The sequence below is a fragment of the Sus scrofa genome, chromosome 3 (assembly GCF_054392235.1).
Source record: "Sus scrofa isolate SSC_HxYL_T2T_F1_AM1 chromosome 3, Sscrofa_HxYL_maternal_Yorkshire_Landrace_v2.0, whole genome shotgun sequence".
Classification (NCBI taxonomy): domain Eukaryota; kingdom Metazoa; phylum Chordata; class Mammalia; order Artiodactyla; family Suidae; genus Sus; species Sus scrofa.
Genome location: NC_139385.1, coordinates 41,064,075 through 41,086,684, shown reverse-complemented (window position 1 = coordinate 41,086,684; position 22,610 = coordinate 41,064,075).

The window sequence follows — 22,610 nt, the reverse complement described above, 5'->3', positions numbered from 1 at the left end:
CATACCTCAGTAAAGTGCTTTAAAAAAAAAGGACATTGACCAGTTCTGAAATCACACTCTACAAATAATAGAGAAATGTTATTTAAAATATGGGTAATGACTTTCAAAATATGGAAGAATGAGGCTAGTTGAAGAACGAGGTGACATATCGAGAAATGACACCAAAAGAAGGCAGAGGTCTCAAGAGCACACTCCCAGAGTTCCCCCCTGGCTCAGCGGAAACAAATCTGAGTAGCATCCATGAGGACCCAGGTTCGATCTGTGGTCTCGCTCAGTGGGTTAAGGATCTGGTGTTGCCGTGAGCTGTGGTGTAGGTTACAGGCATGGCTGTGGCTGTGGTGTAGGCCGGCAGCCACAGCTCAGATTCGACCCCTAACCTGGGAACCTCCATATGCCGTGAGTGCAGCCCTAAAAAGACAAAAGACAACAAAACAAAACAAAACACCCCACAGTCCCATGATGGAGTAAATTAAGCCGAGAGGAAGAAGAGAGTGAACCTATGATCAGCCCTTCCCTTCACACCTCCCTTTGTCTGCTTCACAATGTTTTTGGCGGGGGTTGGGGGGGGGTTGATGGAAGAGTGGGAGAAGTCATGCTCTTGGATAGCTTGAAGGTTCCGCTTCTTCTTTGTCTTGGAGACCACAGGAGAGTCCAACAGAGAGCATCCTGCTAGAATGTGTTTCCTTCTTTCTCTCCAAGCCTAAGTCCCCATGTGACTTAACAATGATGAAGAATGTGTCTACATAAATGAAAGATACAGAGCAAACTTGTACGACTCTGGATTGCTATTATTTCTTCTATCAGAGACAAAGAATTCGGCAGATAGAACATTTAATGGTTGTAGAAAGGATCTCGGAGGTTACATGATTCAGGCTTTGCAGAGAGAGAATTTATTTATTCTAGGCCACAGAGCATCTTAAGAGACAAAATTACTGGTCCATGGACACTTAAGCTACAAAGAGGTGATGCCCCCGGAATGCATGGATTAAGTCATTGATTGAACCATGCATCTAACAAATACTTGCCACGACTCAGACCCTGCTCTGGTCATTGGGATTCCCATGAGGAATGGTACATATGCTCTGTCATCAAGAAATTCAGAGTTCCCCTGGTGGCTCAGCAGATAAAGAACACGACTGGTATCCATGAGGATGTGGGTTCGATCCCTGGCCTCACTCAGGGGGTTAAGGACCCAGTATTGCTGTTTGCTCTGGTGTAGGTTGCAGATGTAGCTCGCATCCCGAGTTGCTGTGGCTGTGGTGCGGGCCGGCAGCTATAGCTCCACTTCGACCCCTAGCCTGGGAACTTCCATATGCTGTGGGTGTGGCCCTAAAAAGCAAAAAAAGAAAAAGAAATTCACTGAATGGAAGATGAAAAAAAGGCACAGAAATGAATGAGTAGTTTATGACGAATAAAGATTGTAATAAAAATAATATGGCAAAATATCTGTTTGTGACCACAGGAAATGTTAGCACTGCTGAGAAGGCAGAGACACTTATGCTACACCTACGACCCTAGTGTTCTCTCCCAGGCCCTGTACAGAGATGCAGCTGTTATTTTCTGTCCTTGAAGAGCTCACAGGTTAGCAGGGATGATAAGACACTGATAGAGGCAAACCTATATCGTGGGAGAAAATGCCAAATGCCACAAGAAAGGTCCAAACAGCGAGCTGTGGATGCTGGGAAGGCAGAAATGCCCCCAGCTGGGGGGATCAGAAGGCCTTCCTGGAAGGAGGGCGCCCTGATCTGGTTCTGAAAGGCTCTCCAGAACTTCTGAGCATCCGCAGAGCCCTGGGGTGCCAGGCCCGGGAAGATCTCACAGCAAATAAACAGTAACGCATGCAGTTTGATTTTGTCCCGGGCTTTTTGGTGCACATGGCATTATTAAGTTCCTAAACATAAACATATTCCTTTTAAAATCCATCTTCAAAGTAGCCTGGAGTTCCAGGCCTACAGAGACTTGACATATCAAAAGAAACTTGCTGACACACACTGGAGTACAGAGCTTGATCTATTCTAATATACGATTTTAATGTTTCTCATTTTGCAGCCTTGCCAGCCGCCATCTATCATCCACTGTCACATTTAAGTTGCCTAAATGACTGCTTTTTAACTTTTGTCACTTATTCAGCAAAGAGATATATTCTAAAGCCTGCCCTCCCCCCGACCCCCACCTCCACCCCCCCAAGCCCACTCCTGTGATTTGTATCTTAATATTAATAGTGAGGGAAGAAGTAGTAAAATCTTTGTTCCATTCAGAATAAGACAGAGGTCTCCCCCCAGTTTCAAATCCACGTATATTTTCTTAAGTGAGAATTGCAGCGATTTTTAATTTCATCTTATTTATTTATTTATAATTTATTTTGTTTTTAGATCAGCACTCACGGCATATGGAGGTTCCCAGTCCAGCGGTCCAATCGGAGCTACAGCTGCTGGCCTACACCATGGCCACAGCAATGCAGGATCTGAACTGCATCTGTGACCTACACCACAACTCATGGCAACGCCAGATCCTTAACCCATGGATCGAGGCCAGGGATTGAACCTGTAACCTCATGGTTCCTAATCCGATTCATTTCTGCTTCGCCACGATGGGAACTCCCAAATCCAAGTATTGATTTAATTGTGTCGCTTCTCAATGGTTTAGGGTGAAAAAAATATAACACGGATGTCAGGTGGAGGAATGGAATGTGTTGAGTTGTAATTATGGAAATAGAAAGAGTTAACTCGTTGGAGCATTTCTAGATAAGGGATCAAAGGAATAATTCCCTCATCAGGACATGGGTGAGGAAGAGCCACAGATTTCCTGCCTTGATGATGAGAAGGAAATAGGGTTGCTGTTTGCTCTGCTGTGTTTGGTTTCTTGTTTGACTTCCAGCTAATCAACTCTAAAGCGATCATGGTGGTAGACGTGCGTTTTTGGTGTGATGTGGCCTTTTCCATTGAGTGGCAATGCCCGGTGGGGGTAAAGTTGTAAGATGACCACAGGATATGACATTCTGCTTTTCCCCAAACTAGTTCCCGTTTGCAACTGTTTCTCCAGTGGGACATGCAATTAACATTCTGTTTTACTCTCAAAAGTGTCCCTGTTTGGGCAATAAATTTATAGTCACCCTAGTCATAGGTGAAACACCCCTAGCAAATGCATAAATGCTGAATACCCTTAGCCGAAAGCAGAGCAGAGAAACAAACACCAAGGATCATTGAGGGATGGCCCTGCATGTGTAGAGCCAGGTGCGTAAAGCCAGTCTCTCTAGGGAGTTCCCATTGTGGCTCAGTGGTAACAAATAGTGTGCCTGAGGACGCGGGTCCGATCCCTGGCCTCACTCAGTGGGTTAAGGATCCAGCATTGCCATGAGCTGTGGTGTAGGTCACAGATGCAGCTCGATCCCGTGTTGCTGTGGCTGTGGCATAGGCTGGCAGCTGCAGCACCAATTTGATCCCTAGCCTGGGAACTTCCATATGCCGCGGGTACAGCCCTGAAAAACCAAACAAAAACAAAAACACAAACACAAAAAGCCAGTTCCTCTACTTAGCTAAGAACAAGAGAGCGATTTCTGTTCAAGTCATATGGAGCTCTCCCTGCAGACCAATTTAGCAACATTAAACCCAAGAAGATGCTTGAACAAGGGCTCAGCACTTTGCAGAGAGTGGTCCTGCAGCAGTATCAGTAATAGCGACTCATCTGTAGCTGTAGCTTATAGTCAGTGAGGAATCCCTGTCCAATGAGAAAAATAAGCCAAACTACCAACTCCTAACCACTGCTCACTTCATCTCCATTAGAGGTACCAAGGGCTATTGGTACATGTGTTCAACAAGAACTGAGGACTTCTGGTTCCAGCAAAGATGGAGTAGGAAAACACCACTCCATCCCCACTGCTCATTGCGACTAAAAGCTCCAGCTAGAATATACAAATATGGATGCAACTAGAGACTCTCATACTAAGTAAGTCAGAAAGAGAAAGACAACTACCATATGGTATCACTTATATGTGGAATGCAAGATATGGCACAAAGGATCCTGTCTACAAAACAGAAACAGATCATGGACATGGAGAGCAGAGTCGTGGTTGCCAGGGGGATGGGGGAGAGAGTGGGATGGATGATCAGTTTGGGATTAGTAGATGCAAATTATTACACTTCGAATGGATAAGCAATGAGCTCCTGCTATACAGCAGAGGGAACTATGTCCAGTCTCTTGGGATAGACCATGATGGAAGATAGTATGAGAAGAGGAATATATCTCATATATATATATGTAAAAGAATCATATGTATATATATGATTAGGTCACTTTGCTGTACAGCAGAAATCGACACAACACTAAATCAACTTTATGCTAATAAAAAATAAAAATCAAAAAGATACCATAAAAAAGGATATAAAAAGGAAAAAATCCTTAGATTAGAAGAAAATTGTTATTAAGCTAAAGGCGATACACATTTTCAAAGTAACATAACTTAGAAAGTTATGGCCACCTAAGCAATATATGCATGCAACTTCGTAAGTTAGAACTTGTAACTTTAATAAGACTAACAGAGCAATCCTTCCATAGGTAAATACATAATTACACCCTTCCTTGTGGGTTTGTTGAAGATGCTGTTTCTACTGCTAGAGAATGAACCCACCACGAAGGGTGTGTACTAATGTAGTCCTAGCACCTGACACAGTGCAATAAACAGTGTCTTGGGATGGTGATGTCATGGTACAGCGATAAGACCCAGGAAGAAACAAGGTTGAATGGAGAGAGTAAGTTGGGGGAGAAGGAAGTATTCCACACCATTACTGTGAAAGGAAGGGAAATAACACAGTTAGTTGCTTTTGTACCTAGATTCAAAATTAGGGAAGGTGTCCCTGGATCAAAAGTATAAAGTTGTATCCCTTTTTTTCTCTTTATTACTAACTGTAGTATCTGTTGCAATTATCATAGGAAGTAAAATGACTCAAGAAATGACTTGGGCATTTCATAAGCTAACTTACATAAATAACAACATCAGCTGTTGTGTGCACAGCGAGGCCAGAGTGTAATGCCACAATGACAAATAGGCTGAATAATGTGTAGCTTCTTAGTATCTTCTCTCCTGGTTCCAGCACCTGGGTCTTGAACAGCTTCTTTGGGACCTGCTGGTTTGGCCTTTCTCAACAAAGCATTCAGTTAGACTCAGCAAATACTCTCTCTGGGTGTGCCAAGGTAATTTGAACATGAGACGGTGCTGGAGAGAAACCACAGCCTGGTGTTCCTTATCCTGGCTGAAACAAAATGTGCAGAAACTTTGAAAATGACCTTTTTAATGAAGGCATAGGTTGGGCTGGTAGCAAAGTTTTTATTCAAGTGTGTTGCAGATGCATAGCTGTTTTCAATCTAGTTAAGTCCCCCCCTGCCCTGCCCCGACCCCCACCAAGGGAAAAAAACAAGTGTGACCTATCTTGAGCCAAAGTCACACTGTTCTGGCTGTTAAGAATATGATTAGCTTCTGAAAGTGACTGATGCCCTGGGTTTTCAATCATGTTAGAATTCTGGAATAATGGAATTTCTTATGAGGTCTACAAAAAGGTCTGATAGACTTTCAACGGCAACTTCCTACTCCTTCTGGGGACGGAATTTCTTTTGGCCAGTCAGCTTCAGTGTCCTGCTCGGCAGACGTCCAGATATACGGTTTGGTCCATGTCAAAAGATCTGAAAATTAGTGATGCATTCGGTCGCTCTCCTGAGTTCAAATGCTAATTGATCTTTCGCCGATAGAAGCTCCTTAGTTCATCTAGCATTAAAAATTTAGACACATATAAATTTTAAATGAGAGTCAGTATGTCTAGAACGTTAAGTGAAAGTAGGATTCCATTGTCCGTAGTGGAACATAGATTTGAATCTGGGGTCGTCCAACACTGACAAGCTGGGTAAATTGTGGCATCTCTTTACCTCTGTGTGTTCAATTCCTTATCTCTGAGATAAGGACTGTTGTGATATCTGCTGTGGCAGAGATCCTAGACAGCTAAGAGGTACCCATGTTATGCTTGCTATTCCTGTAATCAGTGTGGAGTTTTTCAAATAAAACATACAGCACCAAAATCATCTTCCCATGATACTCCTTGGGTGACTCTCCCAGTCTTGCTTGCAAAGGCCAGAGCTGTTGAGATATGAGTTTACTTCCCTTAAATGTAGAGGCATCTTGTTGATTGAGATTGAGAAAGAACTGTCGTTGGGTTTCCAAATTACACGTGCGGTAAAACTAAATGCTACACGTTTATTTTAAGCACGCTTTCTGGGATAGGTCGGATGCCTTTCTCAAGTGAAGCTGTAATTTTTGGTTTGCATTTTTGTTGACCCTGTTGGCACCTCTAAACACAAAGTCATATTCAGTTTTAAAGAACATGTGCTTCAGGTGTTCCCGTCGTGGCGCAGCGGAAACAAATCCAGCTAGGAACCATGAGGTTGCGGGTTCGATCCCTGGCCTCGCTCAGTGGGTTAAGGATCCGGCATTGCCGTGAGCTGTGGTGTAGGTCGCAGACACAGCTAAGATCTGGTGTTGCTGTGACTGTGGTATAGGCCAGCAGCTACAGCTCCGATTAGACCTCTAGCCTGGGAACCTCCATATGCCAGAAGTGCAGCCCTAAAAAGACAAAAAGACCAAAAAAAAAAAAAAGTAATAATAATAAAAATAAAGAAGATGTGCTTCAGCTTGACTTCCAGTATGATTTAGAAAGCATACCGGCCTTCCCGCAAATAACAATGGTAAACTCCGAACAAAATGAAAACACAGCTGCATGAAAGCACTTGGGAGCATAAAAGCGGGCAGGTTCTTGAAAGGAGTCATCACTTGGAAAAAAACAAAATTGCTCCGGGTGCGTTTCGCATCTTCACAGCTTCTAGGATGGCAGGCAGACTTCTGCACCACACTGGGTGGCTAAGCCCACACATCGGAAGATAGTTTGAGGCAATTACAGCTACTAAAAAAGGGAGGGAGGGCTTCCTGAAAAAGAACATGAGAGGGAGGGCGTTAGATCCTGTGGATCAACTTTGCCTGATTGCTCACTGAAACACCCATGCACAGGGCAGGCTACAAGCCAACCAAGCTAAAGAGGAAATAAACGAACCAGCATTTGAATTGCCTCTCAAGAGGTGGAGTGCATAGTTGGAACCCAACCGAGGTAATTTTCCACTAAAACAAAAAAAAAAATAAATTGACATGCTTTAGAGGAGTAGAACAGAATTTAGAGCTTCAAAAACATGACATTGACAACACCTATAACCCAAAAGGAACGTGTGATTGAATCTTACCGAAGAAGACAGTCAATAGAGAGCACCCTGAAATGATAAAATAGATGGGCTATAACAGAACAGTATTTTAAAGTACGTATTATACTTATACCCAGTGACATAAAGAAAATTATGTTAATAATAAGTGAAAAGATAAGGGAGTTCCTGTCGTGGAGCAGTGGACACGAACCCGACTAGGAACCATGAGGTCGAGGGTTCAATCCCTGGCCTCGCTCAGTGGGTTAAGGATCCAGCATTGCCATGAGCTGTGGTGTAGGTCGCAGACACGGCTCAGATCCTGCATTGCTGTGGCTGTGGCTGTGGCTGTGGCATAGGCTGGCGGCCACAGCTCCGATTCGACCCCTAACCTGGGAACCTCCATATGCTGCAGGTGCAGCCCTAAAAGGCAAAAAAAAAAAAAAAAAAAAAAAAAAAAAAGACATGTCAACAAAGATTTATAAAGTCTTTAAAAGACATAAATTGCTATTTTAGAACTAATAAAAACACAGCGTTTGAAATGAAAATTCACTAGATAGACTTAACAGGTGTTTTGGAGATGACAGAGGAAAGAGGCAGTAAACTTGAAGGCGGATCTGGGTGAAGTATCCAATCCGAAAACTAGAGAAGTAGGAGGTTGGAAAAATGAACAGAGCCTCAGACGTTTGTAGGACAATATTTAAAGATCGGATTTATGTTTAGCTGAAGCTCTAGAAAGAGAGGCAAGAAAGAATGGGGCATGATGTTTTGAAGAAGCAATCTCTATAAACTTTCTACATTTGAAGTAAGACATGTATTTATGGATCGGAGAGGTTTAGTAAAACCCATCCAAAGTAAATAGAAAGGATACCACATCTAGACATGTGAACACATCAGCATCAAGCTGTGAACAGAAAAGATAAAAAAGGAATCTGAAAAACAACCAGAGGAAGCAACATACGTACAGGGAAATTATTGCAGTAATTATTAGAAACAATGGGTTTCAGAAAATGGTGGGGCAGTATTTTTAAGTGTTGAAAGAAATTAAAAAAAACTATTAATCAGAATTCTTAACAAAAATAGCCTTCAAAAATTAAGGTGAATTAAATATACTTTTTTAGGTAAAAGAAAACTAAGAGAGTTCGTTGAATGGAGGTGCACTGTAGGAAATGCTAAAGGGAATTCCTGCTCGGGCTTAGCAGATTGAGAACCTGACATAGTGTCTCTGAGGAGGCAGGTTCAATTCCTGGCCTCTCTCAGTGGGTTGAGGATCTAGTAATGCTTCAGGCTGCAGTGTGGGTCACAGATGCAGCTGGGATCCTGTGTAGCCATGGCTGTGGTTGTAGGCCTGTAGCTGCATCTCTGGTTCAGCCCCTAGCCTGGGAACCTCCATATGCCGCAGGTGCAGCCCTTAAAAGAAAAGTAAAATAAAAATTTAAAAAGAGAGAGAAAGAAATGCTAAAGGAAGTGCCTTGAGTTGAAAGAATATGATACCAGCTGGTAACTCAGTTCTTCAGGAAGGAAGAACATTGGCAAGGGTAAATATTTGGGTGAAAATAAACTACAATCTTAAGTTTTAAAAAATATCAATTCAACATTTTTTGTAATTCTTGATACTTGACAGATTCAAAATAACTGGGCGTTGAATGGAAACGTGGGGGCAGGTGAGGGAGGGTTACATCAAAGGGAAACAACTGGATGATCTTGGCATTGATTCTGATGACGCGTATATGATTTGAACTTGGACATGACGATTTCATCCTAAGTCCAAGGGTCGTTTTAAAAGCAAGTCTTGAACATTTGCTAAATACAAGGAACTTTGCTGGTGTTAAGTCATGATACTGAGGGTGGCCTTGGCATAAAAACAGTATATTCAAAAAATAATGAAAGGGAGTTTAATGAATGCCCTCCTTATGAGGTATGGGAAATCCACAAGGGATGTGGGAGTACCTAGAAGCTAGCACCAAGAAGAATGCCAGTATCTCCTCTAGACCACTCCTCCAGGCACCAGTGAAGAAAGCCATTGCTAAGCCTGGCGAGAGCGACAGCTGTATAGTAAGACTGCCTGATGGAGGACATGACCTTGGACAGAGAAACTCTGCCATACCACTGAGCCCTAGCCCGTATGACTCTAGTCCAGTAGGAAGGAGACCTGGGAATACATGCTGTGATCTCTTATCTCGTCCTCCCGTGTGATCTCCTACTCATCAGCCAGTTCTGCCACTGGCTGGATGGAACTCGAAATCAAGGGAGCCCAGTTGGTACAGGTTCTGTAGGCACAACAGCCTCTTAGTGTTTTGGTGCACAAAGCAAAGAGGAGATGGATAGCGGCTGGTCCTTGACAGCCCATGGAGGTCCACAAGGATAGAGCAGACTGAGTCTCTGTCCTTTGGGTTTGCAGTCTAACAGTTAAATAACAGGGCAGGAAGCCTGGTCTCTTATCAGCCACCACTCAAATAACCCCACCTAGAAGGATCCGTCTTGAGGTAGTTTATAAAGCCAACACTGATTCTCTAAAGATGGACATTTGCAAAGCATAGTCAAGCAGGGTTTGAACTGACATCTACTCCAACCTAAATAGGCTTCGTCACCCAGGAAGAGAGGCTGAGAAAAATGAAAAGTACTTACCTAGGGTTATGGAGCTAGTTATGTGAGAATCAGGATTGGAACCAATTTTTCTGAATCTCACCTAGCCGGCATTCCATCCACGATAACTTTAAACCTGTAAACGTGCTCCTTTGTTCTCCTTGCCAGAAAAATAAAAGTTCCTTGCATCCCTGAGTTCAGGTGGATTTGCTACTTATGGTATATTTCATCAAGGGCCAATGGAAGCCACCATGCATGACTGCTGCCAGGTGTAAGAGCACACACGCGACTTCAATCTGAGTTGTTGTCTTAAAATCACTAGCACTGTCCTCACAGCCACAATGCACCAAGTCCTTTTTTAATACCAAACACCTTGAAAAACATCTTTCAAAAGCATTAGTTCATTGACTTTTTACAAAGACCACCGGAGGTGTGTAATATTACCCCCATTTTACAGATGAGAAAATCAAAGTGCCAGGAGACCAAGTAACTTCCCCTCTCTCGTGTTATTCAGACAGGGGCTCAGCTGGAAGGTGAACCTCTGTGGTCCAACTCCTGCATTGATCATTTTATCACCCTGTGGGGATGTGAACTGAAGCAATGCCTGACCTTCCTGGCTGCTGACATGTTAGCACTGGGCAGACAGAGTGAGAGTCAATTCATAATCTATCTCAGAAAAAAAAACCACATTTCTTCCATCTTGTCACTGACAACTGAGCCCTTTAGTAGCATCAGGGGGAATGTCGTGGAAAGAAACATGGGATGTCTGTGCATACCGCATTATCCTCGGGTCCCCTCAGTGGATTTTTATTTTCGGAGATAAAGTATTTGCAGGAGCTCTGTCTGGATTGGCAGGATGCCAGGGACGCTTGACCTTTTCCATCAAACCTTTTGGGTGCATCCAAGCCTGGGAGTTTCCGAGTTGCCTCAGGAAAGCCCGTGGATGTGGAAAGAACACAACTGTTAGAACTCAGGTGTGGATTTGAAGCATGTGACTTCTGCACACTTCTCATGAAAGAGGCTCCAGCATGGAGTTCCCATTGTGGCACAGCATAAACAACTCCGACTAGGAACCATGAGGTTGCGGGTTCGATCCCTGGCCTCGCTCAGTGGGTTAAGGATCCGGCGTTGCCGTGAGCGGTGGTGTAGGAAGCAGACGCAGCTTGGATCCAGAGTCGCTGTGGCTGTGGCATAGGCAGGTGGTTATAGCTCTGATTTGACCCCTAGCCTGGGAACTTCTACATGCCATGGATGTGGCCCTAAAAAGCAAAAAGAAAGAAAGAAAGAGGCCCCAGTAAAGGGGACATAAGGATGGAGAGAACTTGGCTTTCATCCAGAAGTACCAGGTACGCAAATCTCCACTGGAGCCTGGCTGATTCCAGGGTTTTCTCTTTACTCTACACCTTTGCGGTAAATATTCGTACAACAAAGAGATGTGACGACAATAGCATCAGTTATCAAATATCTTTTAGGTGCCAAGCGCTGTCCTAAATCCATTACGCGGATTATCTCATTTAATCTTCGTGACAACCTGATAAGATTGATATTGTGATTAGCCCCTCTTTCCAGATTAGGAGACTAGTGATGAGAGGCTTCATCGTAGAACCAAGCAGCGAATTGCTAAAGTTGAAAATCACATTCGGATCTGATTTGACCTCAAAGGTTGTTTTCTTTTTCTTTTTCTTTTAGGGCTGAAGGTGCATCACATGGAAATTCCCAGGCTAGGGGTCGAATCGGTGCTACAACTGCCAGCCTATACCACAGTCATAGCAACACCAGATCTTAGCTGTGTCTGAGACCTACACCACAGCTTGTGGCAATGCCAGATCCTTAACCCACTGAGCGAGGCCAGGGATCAAACCTGTATCCTCATGGATACTAGTGGGGTTCATGACCAATGAGCCACAACGGGAACTCCCAAAGATTGTTTTCAACCCTAGCTGCATAGAAAATGTAGAATCCTCGATAGAATATTTCCAGGAGTCACCTGTAGAAAATGTAGAATCACCGATAACTAAACCTCCCACTCACAGGCCGAACACAGTTCATCTGGGATGGAACATTGGGCATCATTTTCATAAAGTCCCCAAATGATTCTCATGTCTGTCCAGAGAAACCACATGAAGGTTTGTGAATCCCTCCTGCGAGCTTGGTGAATACCGAGATTGCCTACTAATGGAGTTTACCTTCGTAATACTTTCCATGCCACGAACCCCCTACATGGACTGTTCTGAGTCCCTCTGCCCAAAGATGAACACTTTGAGATGTAGCTGAGACCGAAGATTTACTTCTAGGCTTCCATTTAGGCAGGACGTAGTAATATATACTCTTGGTTGCTCCGTCATGTTTCGGAACCATCCAGGAGTCCTTCAGGTAGTATTCAAAAAGATCAACCCAAGTGGCCAAGCAGGAGTTGATAAAATATGACACACTAACTGCATCTGAGGCCAGAGAACATGTTCACTCTTGGAACAGGCAGACACCACCAGAAACCTGACCCTTAGTGCCACAAAACAACTAATCTGACTTTCAAAGGGACTCACCCAAGGAACAGAACAGATTTAGCATCCGCAAGATGATTCAACCACCCAGCTGTAATCGGGTGCGGGCGGACAGTCTGCTTCATTCTCAAAGGACGGTTGAGGGGAAATGATGGTTCTGCAGATCATTATGAATGATACTTCGTTCGAAGCAACTATTCATTGCCTGTTTTTATAGTCCGTGTGGCTTGCGAGAGCTTTCAGTTCATAGGGAACATGTCTTGATAAAAGCAGATTTAGGAGGTCCTGTTTTGGCTCAGCAGTAATGAACCCAGCTAGTATCTATGAGGATGCAGGTTCGATCCCTGGCCTCACTCAGTGGGTTAAGGATCCATCATTGCCATAAGGGGTGGTGTAGGTCACAGAGGCAGCTCGGATCTGGTGATTTAGGCCAGCAGCTGCAAACTCGGATTCCATCCCCTAGCCTGCGACTGTCCATGTGCCACAGGTGTAGCCCTATGGAGACTAAAAAAAAAAAAAGCAGATTTAAATCTCAACAGAAGATATTTAATGACCAGATAAGTGTCTGGTTGTCTACTCATGAGGCAGTCCATAGTCTCAAGAAAGCCAGAAGAGAAAGACTGACTTGGTTTCAGAGTTCTAATCACCAGTAATGTAGTTGATTGGAAAATGAGTAAGTATGAAGAGAAGGCAGCAGAATTACCTAACTAGGTCTTCCTCCATTTAGAACAATATGTAATGTTTCATGAGTAAAGTATATTATGCATTTATAAATTATTGAAATAATATAATGTGTAACACGCACCAATCAGTAGCAAAGGGGAACGGATGTTACCAGTATGACTGAAGTCTTCCTTGTATTCCACCTCTATTGAGCCTAAAAATAACCAGCCATCTTCTGAATTCTGTGGATATTATGTCTTAGATTTTCTATAAAGTTTTACCAGGTACTGCTCATTCGTGTGTGCTTTACTTTTCAAGCCTTATATAAATAAAGTCATACTGCATGTGTTCTTTTAATATTTGATCTTGTTTGACTTTGTGCTCATAGTATTTGATGAGATTTATCTATGTTGTGTATAAATATTGCTACTTTATTTTACCTCTGCATGATGGTCCCATGTATAAATACACCAAGTTTATTTATCTGTTCAACTGTAGTTGGCTTTGTTGGAGGTTTCCAGGTTTTTTAAGTGTTCTTTTAGAGGTTAAGGACCCTGCATTGTCACTGCTATGGTTCAGGTCATTGCTGTGGCATGAGTTCGATTCCTGGCCTGGGAACTTCTGCATGCTGCAGGTGCAGCCAAAAAAAAAAAAAAAAAAAGTGTTCTTCTGGAAACATACGTGCTGTGTTCTTTCTAGGCTATGCATTTTTTAAACTATAGTTGATTCTTGAGCAACTCAGGGGCAGTGGCCCTTCATGCAGTCAAAAATCTGCATATGGAGCTCCTGTCATGGCTTAGTAGTTAATGAATCTGGCTAGGAACCATGAGGTTGTGGGTTCGATCCCTGGCCTTGCTCAGTGGGTTAAGGATCTGGTGTTGCCATGAGCTGTGGTGTAGGTCACAGACTCGGCTCGGATCCTGCGTTGCTGTGGCTCTGGCATAAGCCGGAGGCTACAGCTCTGATTCGACCCCTAGCCTGGGAACCTCCATATGCCATGGGTGTGGCGCTAGAAAAACACACCAAAAAAAAAATTAAAATTAAAAAAAATCTGCATATAACTGATAGTTGGCCCTGTGTATCTGAAATTCCTCCACATCTGCAGATTCAACTGACTGCCTGTCCTGTAGTACTGTAGCATTTACCACCTGTAGTACTGTAGCATTAGCCACCTGTAGTACTCTAGCATTAGCCACCTGTAGTACTCTAGCATTAGCCACCTGTAGTACCAAGTATTTACCATGCATAGTACTGTAGTATTTACTAGTGAAAAGAATCCATGTGTGAGTGAATCCACACAGTTGAAATCCATGTTGTTCAAGGGTCAAGTGTATATAACAGAACGACTCTTATATTCTAAAACAGTTGCAAATCCTATGCTCCCAACCACAGTTGTATGTAAATGTCCATTCTCCATATCCGCATTTTCATGCTTACGCATTTTGTCAAACTGGTCACTATACACATTTTGCTGTGGCTTTAATGTGCACGTTTCTGAATCCCAGGAAGGGTGACCACCTTTTCCTGGTTCGTTGACACTGTCCTTTCTCTTCTGGGAAGAGGATTCCCAGATTCAAGGATTTTGTCCATTTTATTGTTGGTTGTTTTGGTATTCTTTATTGAGTCTTGGGGAATTTTAAATGTGTACTAACATTTTCTGAAGATTTTTTTTTCTTTTTAAAAAACCCATGGCATATGGAGGTTCCCAGCCTAGGGGTCCAGTCGGAGCTACAGCTGCTGGCCTATACCACAGCCACAGCAACGCTGGATCCGAGCACTTCTGCAGCCTACACCATAGCTCACGGCAACGCGCCAGATCCTTAACCCACTGAGTGAGGCCAGGGATCGAACCTGCAACCTCATGGTTCCTAGTTTCTGCTATGCCACGATGGGAACTCCAGATTTTCTGAGGATTTATGTGTGTCTGACTGTCTGACAATCTCTCCCAGTATATGATTTGCTTTGTGGTTTTTTTGTTTATTTGTTTGTTTGTTTTCTGGCTTTTTGGTGCCACACCCATGGCGTATGGAGGTTCCCAGGCTAGGAGTCAAATTGGAGCTGTAGCTGCTGGCCTACACCATAGCCATAGTAACTCAGGATCCAAGCCATGTCTGAGACCTACACCACAGCTCACAGCAACACCAGATCCTTAATCTACTGAGGGAAGCCAGGGATCAAACCCACGTCCTCATGATAATAGTCAAATTATCATGGATAATTTGTTACTGCTGAGCCACAACATGAACTCTAGCCTTGGTTTTTTTTTTATTTTTATTATAGTTGATTTACAGTGTTCCATCAATTTCTTCTGTATAGTAAAGTGACCCAGTCATACAAATATATACGTTCTTTTTCTCACATTATCCTCCATCACGTTCCATCACAAACGACTGTAGTTCCCTGTGCTATACAGCAGGACCTCATTGCTTATCCACTCCAAATGCAATAGTTTGCATCTATTAACCCCAAACTCCCAGTCCCTCCCCCACCCCCCTCAGCAACCATAAGTCTATTCTCCATGTCCCTGTGTTTCTTTTCTGTGGAAAGGTTCATTTGTGCCATATTTTAGATTCCACATATAAGTGATATCATATGGTATTTGTCTTTCTCTTTCTGACCTTCTTCACTTAGTATGAGAGTCTCCAGTTACATCCACATCATTGCAAATGGCATAATTTTGTCCTTTTTATGGCTGAGTAGTATTCCATTGTGTATATGTACCACATCTTCCTAACCCACTCATCTGTTGATGGACATTTAGGTTGTTTCCGTGTCTTCGCTATTGTGAATGGTGCTGCAGTGAACATAGAGGTGCACATATCTTTTCCAATGAAAGTTTTGTCCAGATGTCTGCCTGGGAGTGGGATTGTTGGATCATATTTAGTTTTCTGAGGAACCCCCATACTGTTTTCCACAGTGGTTGAACCAATTCACATTCCCACCAAGGGAAGGAGGGTACCCTTTTCTCCGCACGCATTTGTTATTTGTAGACTTACCAGTGATGGCCTTTCTGACTGGTGTAAAGTGGTACCTCATAGTTTTGATTTGCATTTCTCTACTAATTCGTGATGTTGAGCATTTTTCATGTGCCTCTTGGTCATCTGCCTCTCTTTGGAAAAATGTCTATTCAGGTCTTCTTCCCCTTTTTCAGTTGGGTCATTTTTGTGCGGTTGAGTTGTGTGAGCTGTTTGTATATTTTGGAGATTAAGCCCTTTTCAGTTGCATTGTCCTTTGGATTTTATATGTTCACTTTGTGTTCTAAGGAGCAAAAGTTCTAAATTTGGACAGAGTCAAACTTCTGAATCTTTTTCTCTGTGGTTATGGTTCTGTGTCTTAAGAAATTCTACTTTATTCTGATGTTATAAGGACATTATTCTTTATTTTTCTCTTAAAGTTTAAAAATTGAGTCATTCCTATTTAAATATTTAATTCTCCTGAAAAAAATGAAAGGTGAAAATTCTCTGTCTCTCTCTTTGTCTCTTTCTGTCTCTCTCTCTCTCTCTCTCTCTCTCTCTATATATATATATATATATATATATATATATAAGTGTGTGCATCTCTCTCTCTCTCTCTATGTTCTCTATTTCTCTCCAAGTGTATAATCTGTTGTGCTGGCATGGTTTACTAAAGGGACTCCCTTTTTCTCACTGATACACAGTTGCTCTTCTCTTTCCGAGACAAAGTTTTCATATCTCCCTGGGTCTGTTTCTCCAGGCACTTTTCCCCCTCTTCTTTCTGCTGACCCATTGCTCTGTGCATCCCTGTATCACATCCACACTGTCTTAGTTATTGTTATTCTCGTTCCAACAGAGCAAACCATTTTGCAAAACCTCAGAGGAGCAAAGAAGATTGTGGCCTCTTTGGGGAACCTAACGGAGGCCCTGCGGGTGGAACACAGGGAAGGGTCCGGGGACGGGGAGGGACCATACAGGAAGGACGTGGCTCCCCTCCATCAAAACCTGGGTCTGGGATCCCCAGACTTTCTGTCTCGCTACACACTCCTCTCTGCTTGCACACAAGGCGTTCGACACTCAGAAAAGTTAAGCTTCTCATTTGTGTTAACAACTGAGCAACCTGAGATCTGAAGTGATGTTATCCCTTCTCAAAGCTCATTCCCTTTTCATCTTTCTTTCTTTTTATTTTTTTAATGATTTCCATTTTTTCCATTATAGCTGGTTGGCAGTGTTCCGTCCATTTTCTACTGTATTGCAAAGTGACCCAGTCACACATACATATATACATTCTTTTTCTCATATTATCCTCCATCAGGCTCCATCATAAATGACTAGATATAGTTCCCAGTGCTATACAGCAGGATCTCATTGCCTTTTTTTTTTTTTAAGGGCCATTCCCGGGGCATATGGAGGTTCCCAGGCTAGGGGTCTAATTGGAGCAGTAGTCACTGGCCTACGCCACAGCCACAGCAACGCCAGATCTGAGCCATGTCTGCGACCCACACCACAGCTCACAGCAACACCGGATCCTTGACCCCCTGCGCGAGGCCAGGGATTGAACCTGCAACCTCATGGTTCCCAGTCAGGTTCGTTTCCACTGCACCGCAGTGGGAACTCCTCATTGCTTTTTAAAAATTTTTTAAAAGCTTTTTATTCCCTTTTCATCTTTCTATACCATGTCACTCCTCAGGCTGAGGACTTTGGACCTGACGGGGAGCTTTTTTTTTTTTTTAATTTATTTATTTTTTTTGTCTTTTTGCCTTTTCGAGGGCCGCTTCCTGCAGCATATGGAGGTTCCCAGGCTAGGGGTCGAATCGGAGCTGTAGCTGCCAGTCTGTGCCACAGCCACAGCAACACGGGATCCAAGCCACGTCTGCAACCTACACCACAGCTCACAGCAACGCCAGATCCTTAACCCACTGAGCAAGGCCAGGGATGGAACCTGCAACCTCATGGTTCCTAGTCGGATTTGTTAACCACTGCACCACGACGGGAGCTCCTTTTTTTTTTTTTAATTCATAAATTTCTTTTTAAAAAATTTTTTAAATGGGATGGAAGCAGAGCTGATGCAGTGTTCTGTTCCTTTCTGCTGTACAACAAAATGATTCCATTTCACGTGTACACGTATCCATTCTTTTTCAGATTCCTTTCCCATGTGGGGCATCACAGAGGTCTGAAGAGAGTTCTCTGTGCTCTGCAGCAGGTCCCTCCCTACCCACTGAGCAGGGCCAAGGATCGAACCCACTTAGATGGGGGCACTATTAACTGTTGAGCTAAGAAGGAACTGGATAGAAGGATTTTACATTCTTTTGTTGGTTTGATTTTGATTTTTGTTTTTCAGGCAGACTTGGCCTGGCCGTGGTGGGCAGGAGTCTTACCCCTTCATCAGCCCTTCCCCTAAGTGGTTTCTCATGCCCAAAGTCGCCTTTGCCCTGGGCAGCCCTCTCACCATGTCCCTCAATTCATTTACCTCTCCAGCCAGTCACCCCGATGATGTGACATGGCATAATAACACTCGCCTCTCTCATCACACCACAGAGCCAAATAGCCCCAATCCCTCAGCAGTTGGTGTTTCTGGCAGCGAGAAACAAAATTAATACGCTGGTAAAGCAGCCCATGAAATCCACAAAATTATGCAGCTTGCTAAGCTGGGAGGCATCTTAGAAAAGGAGAGAATGCCTGAAGGCCTGTCCTTTCTATTTTTCAGTCATTAATATGGAAGCTGTCTTGGAATCAGGTAACCATTCTAGCTGTAGTTCTGTATCTGCAGATTTTCGTTTTTATTTTTGTCTTTTTTAGGGCCATACCCATGGCATATGGAAGTTCCCAGGCCAGGGATCAAGTCAGAGCTACAGCTTCCAGCCTCTACCACAGCCACAGCAATGCCAGATCCGAGGCACATCTGTGACCTACACTGCAGCTCAGGGTAATGCCAGATCCTTTACCCACTGAGCAAGGCCAGGATTTGAACCCACATCTTCATGGATACTAGTCGGGTTTGTTAACTGTTGAGCCATGACGGGAACTCCAGGTTAACATTTTTAAAATGCATCAGTGGAGTTCCTGCTGTGGCACAGTGGGTTAAGGATCTGACTACAGTGGCTTGGGTCTCTGCGGCAGTGCAGGTTCAATCCCTGGGCCAGATCAGTGGGTTAAAGGATCTGGCACTGCTGCAGCTGTGAAGTAGGTCACAGCTGTGGCTTGGATGCAGTTCCTGGCCTGAGAACTTCCATATGCTGCAGATGTGGCCATAAAAAATAATAATAATAAAATTTTGAAATAAAATATATTAGTGATAAATATTATTATAAAATTAGTATCAGTACCACCAAAGGTATAAAAATATAAACTTGAAAAAACTTCTATCAAGTACAAGTTCTGTTCATCATTTTATGAATTTCCTTTTTGCTTTCTGAGGATTATAATCACCTATGGTATATAGTTTTGAACTGTAGTTTTCATCTTACCCAACATTATGTAGTACATACAATGAGTATATAATAAATGTGATGTCACATACTTTTTATTTATTTGGTCTTTTGTCTTTTGTCTTTTTAGGGCCATACTCATGGCATATATGGAGGTTCCCAGGCTAGGCATTGAATCAGAGCTGTAGCTGCTGGCCTATGCCACAGCCACAGCAACTCGGGATCCAAGTCAGGTCTGCAATCTAAACCACAGCTCGTGGCAACGCCAGATCCTTAACCCACTGAGCAGGGCCAAGGATCGAACCCACGTCCTCATTGATGCTACTCGGGTTTGTTAACCACTGAGCCATGACAGGAACCCCAGATGTCACATGCTTTTTAAAAACATTTAAAATTACCGCATAATGTGCCATCAAGTTCATGAACAAGATACACAGCCTTCTTCCTCAAGCTGGGCATCTCGGTGTTTTCCAGTGTGATGTTCTAATAAATAAGGCTGGTGTTTAACACCCTCGCACATTCATGTTATTTTATTTCTTTGATCTTTGTAATGGAAAAAATTTGTGTCTGAGAGTTCTGCTGTGGCTCAGCGGGTTAAGGACCCAGCGTTGTCTCTGTGAGGATGCAAGTTCAATCCCTGGCCTCACTCGGTGGGGTAAGGATCCGGCATTGCTGCAGCTGTGGTGTGGGTCACAGATGCAGCTGGGATCTCTTGTGGCTGTGGCTATGACATAGGCTGCCGCTGTGGTTCCAATTCAACCCCTGGCCCAGGAACTTCCATATACCATGGGTTCAGCTGTTAAAAAAAAAAAAAAAATGTGTCTGAACAGAGTTAAGAGTTAAGAAATCAAACTCCTGCCCAAACCCCTGCCCAATCCTTTAGCAGCCACTGATGTTGCTGTACCAGTCATTAATATTTCTGTCTTTGAAATGGGAATGAGAGTGTCCATTATTGCAGGGTTCCTGTGTAAATCATTCGCTATCTGAGGAAGCACTCTGTACAGGTGCTTGTTAATATGAGTGAAAGGCGTTATAAAGACTTTATCCAAAAGCCAGATAAGCCTCATGCCCATGGGGGCTGTGCTCAATATTACAGAAGAAATTTGAAGTAGAAAAAAAAAAGTTAATTCTGTTTGAATAGGTGCTCTATTAATAATAATAAATGATAATTCTAGATTGCCAGATTTAGGGTAATTATTTTAATTATATGTTTCACCATCTGGATGACAGTCCTGGGTGTTTAAACAAGTTTTCAATTAGTATTTTGAGGAAGTGCCAAGGAATTTTTTTCTCGGCGCGTTCAGTTTCTTTCTCTTCTTTCACAACAATTTCCGTTTGTTTCCTCTTATAATGTTAGGTTTTAAAAGACCCGCACCTCTGGCAGAGGAAAGACGGTGACATTGACAAGAAAGACAACAGCTCGGGAAGGAACTCTGGCTCTGTGTCTTGCATAGGTAAGAGTTTGACTTCTTGGAGTCTCCGTCTCTTTATGTGTCCATCAGGGAAGGATGCGTGCAGCAGAGGATTATGGGAAAAATACCGCAGGACAAAGCGTGTCAAATTCTGGCTCCGTGCCTGGCCCCCGGGAGAAGTTCTTTACATATCATCTCTTCCGAACAATGGCAGGGATAATATCTTGAAGATTTCACACCTGTTCTGGGCAGCACATCCGCTTACACTAACCCTACAGGTTGTCATCTTTTGAGAGATGCGGAGACTGAATCTTTGAGTGGCTAAGCAGTGCAGTCTGTGTCTTTCAGGGTTCTGATGCCAAGCTTTCCTGTGTTTCCTTATTGGACACTGGGAGTTTCTCTGTGTAAATGGTCCCCAACAGGGATCTTCCTGAGAACAGGGCTGGAGAAAGAGGATGGGAAATAGATCAAAAAGAACTCACCCTGGCTTGCTTCTATGCATGGCCCTTAGCGAGGTGTTACTTAATTGAATCGTCTCAAGTATCGTATGTTTTAGTCTTAGTTTTACTCTTTTCTCATTTGTCACACACAAAAAAAGGATTTCACATCCAGAATCATCCGACTTCAAGCCTGTATCCTTTGTTACAATTTTTTTTAAAGGAACACAGGAGTTCCCATCGTGGCTCAGCAGAAACGAACCTGACCAGCATCTATGAGGACGCAGATTCCATCCCTGGCCTTGCTCAGTGGGTTAAGGCTCTGGCATTGCCGTGAGCTGTGGTGTAGGTCACAGCTGTGGTTCGGGTCTGGCCTGGCTGTGGCTGTGGCGTAGGCCAGCAGCTGCAGCTCTGATTCGACCCCTAGTCTGGGAGCTCTCTATGCTGTAGGTGTGGCCCTAAAAAGACAAAAAATAAAAGTAAAAAAGGAAACCGAAACTGAAGGTCCTAGATGAACAGTGGAGCCCTGAAATCCGAGGGTGAGTGGATCCCTTAACCATACTTCATTTCTTTCTCTTTCTCTCTCTCTCGTTCTTTCTTTTGCTTTTTTGACCACACCTGCAGCATTTGGAAGTTCCCAGGCTGTGGGGTCACATCAGAACCGCAGCTGGCAGCCTACACCGCAGCTACAGCAACACCGAATCCGAGCTACATCTCAACCTACATTGCAGCTTGTGGCAACACCAGATCCTTAACCCACTGAGAGAGGCCAGGGATCGAACCCACATCCTCACGGATACTGTGTCTGATTCTTAACCTGCTGAGCCACCCTGGGAACCCCCCTTAGCCGTACTTTCTTTGGGGCATGATAGGAAACATCACTGGTAAGCAGCAGAAAGCCACCCTCAACTTGTGAGATCCGGGTGATAAAGATATCTGAAGGTGCTTGTGAGAGCGTTTCTGTTAAGTCTAGACCCGAGTTGGAAATGCAAAGCCGAACCTCTCCACACACCAGGGAGGGGAAGATGGCAACGTGGATCATTGCCTCGCTCTTGATATTGAGTGATTTGCAATCTGAAAGCGAAGCTGGACTGGAAAGGGAGAGAGAGATAACAAGGAAAAAAATATTCAATTTGAAGTTGCCTTCAAGGAAAAATGTCACCCGGAAAATGATTTTATCAGGTTTGAAATGCAAATGCAATAAAATCCCTGACATATTTGGATTGGTAAAATAATATATTTCAGGATTGGGCGAAGAGAGGATTTTCATGCCGCAGAAGTTGTGTGTAGACACGACTGGCTGGAGTTAGAATAGAAAAAAATCACCATCTCCGAACACAGATCAGTTGTCTAATACGGGGTCATGGTTGTGCCGAAACAAGATATTCAGCCTTAGCCA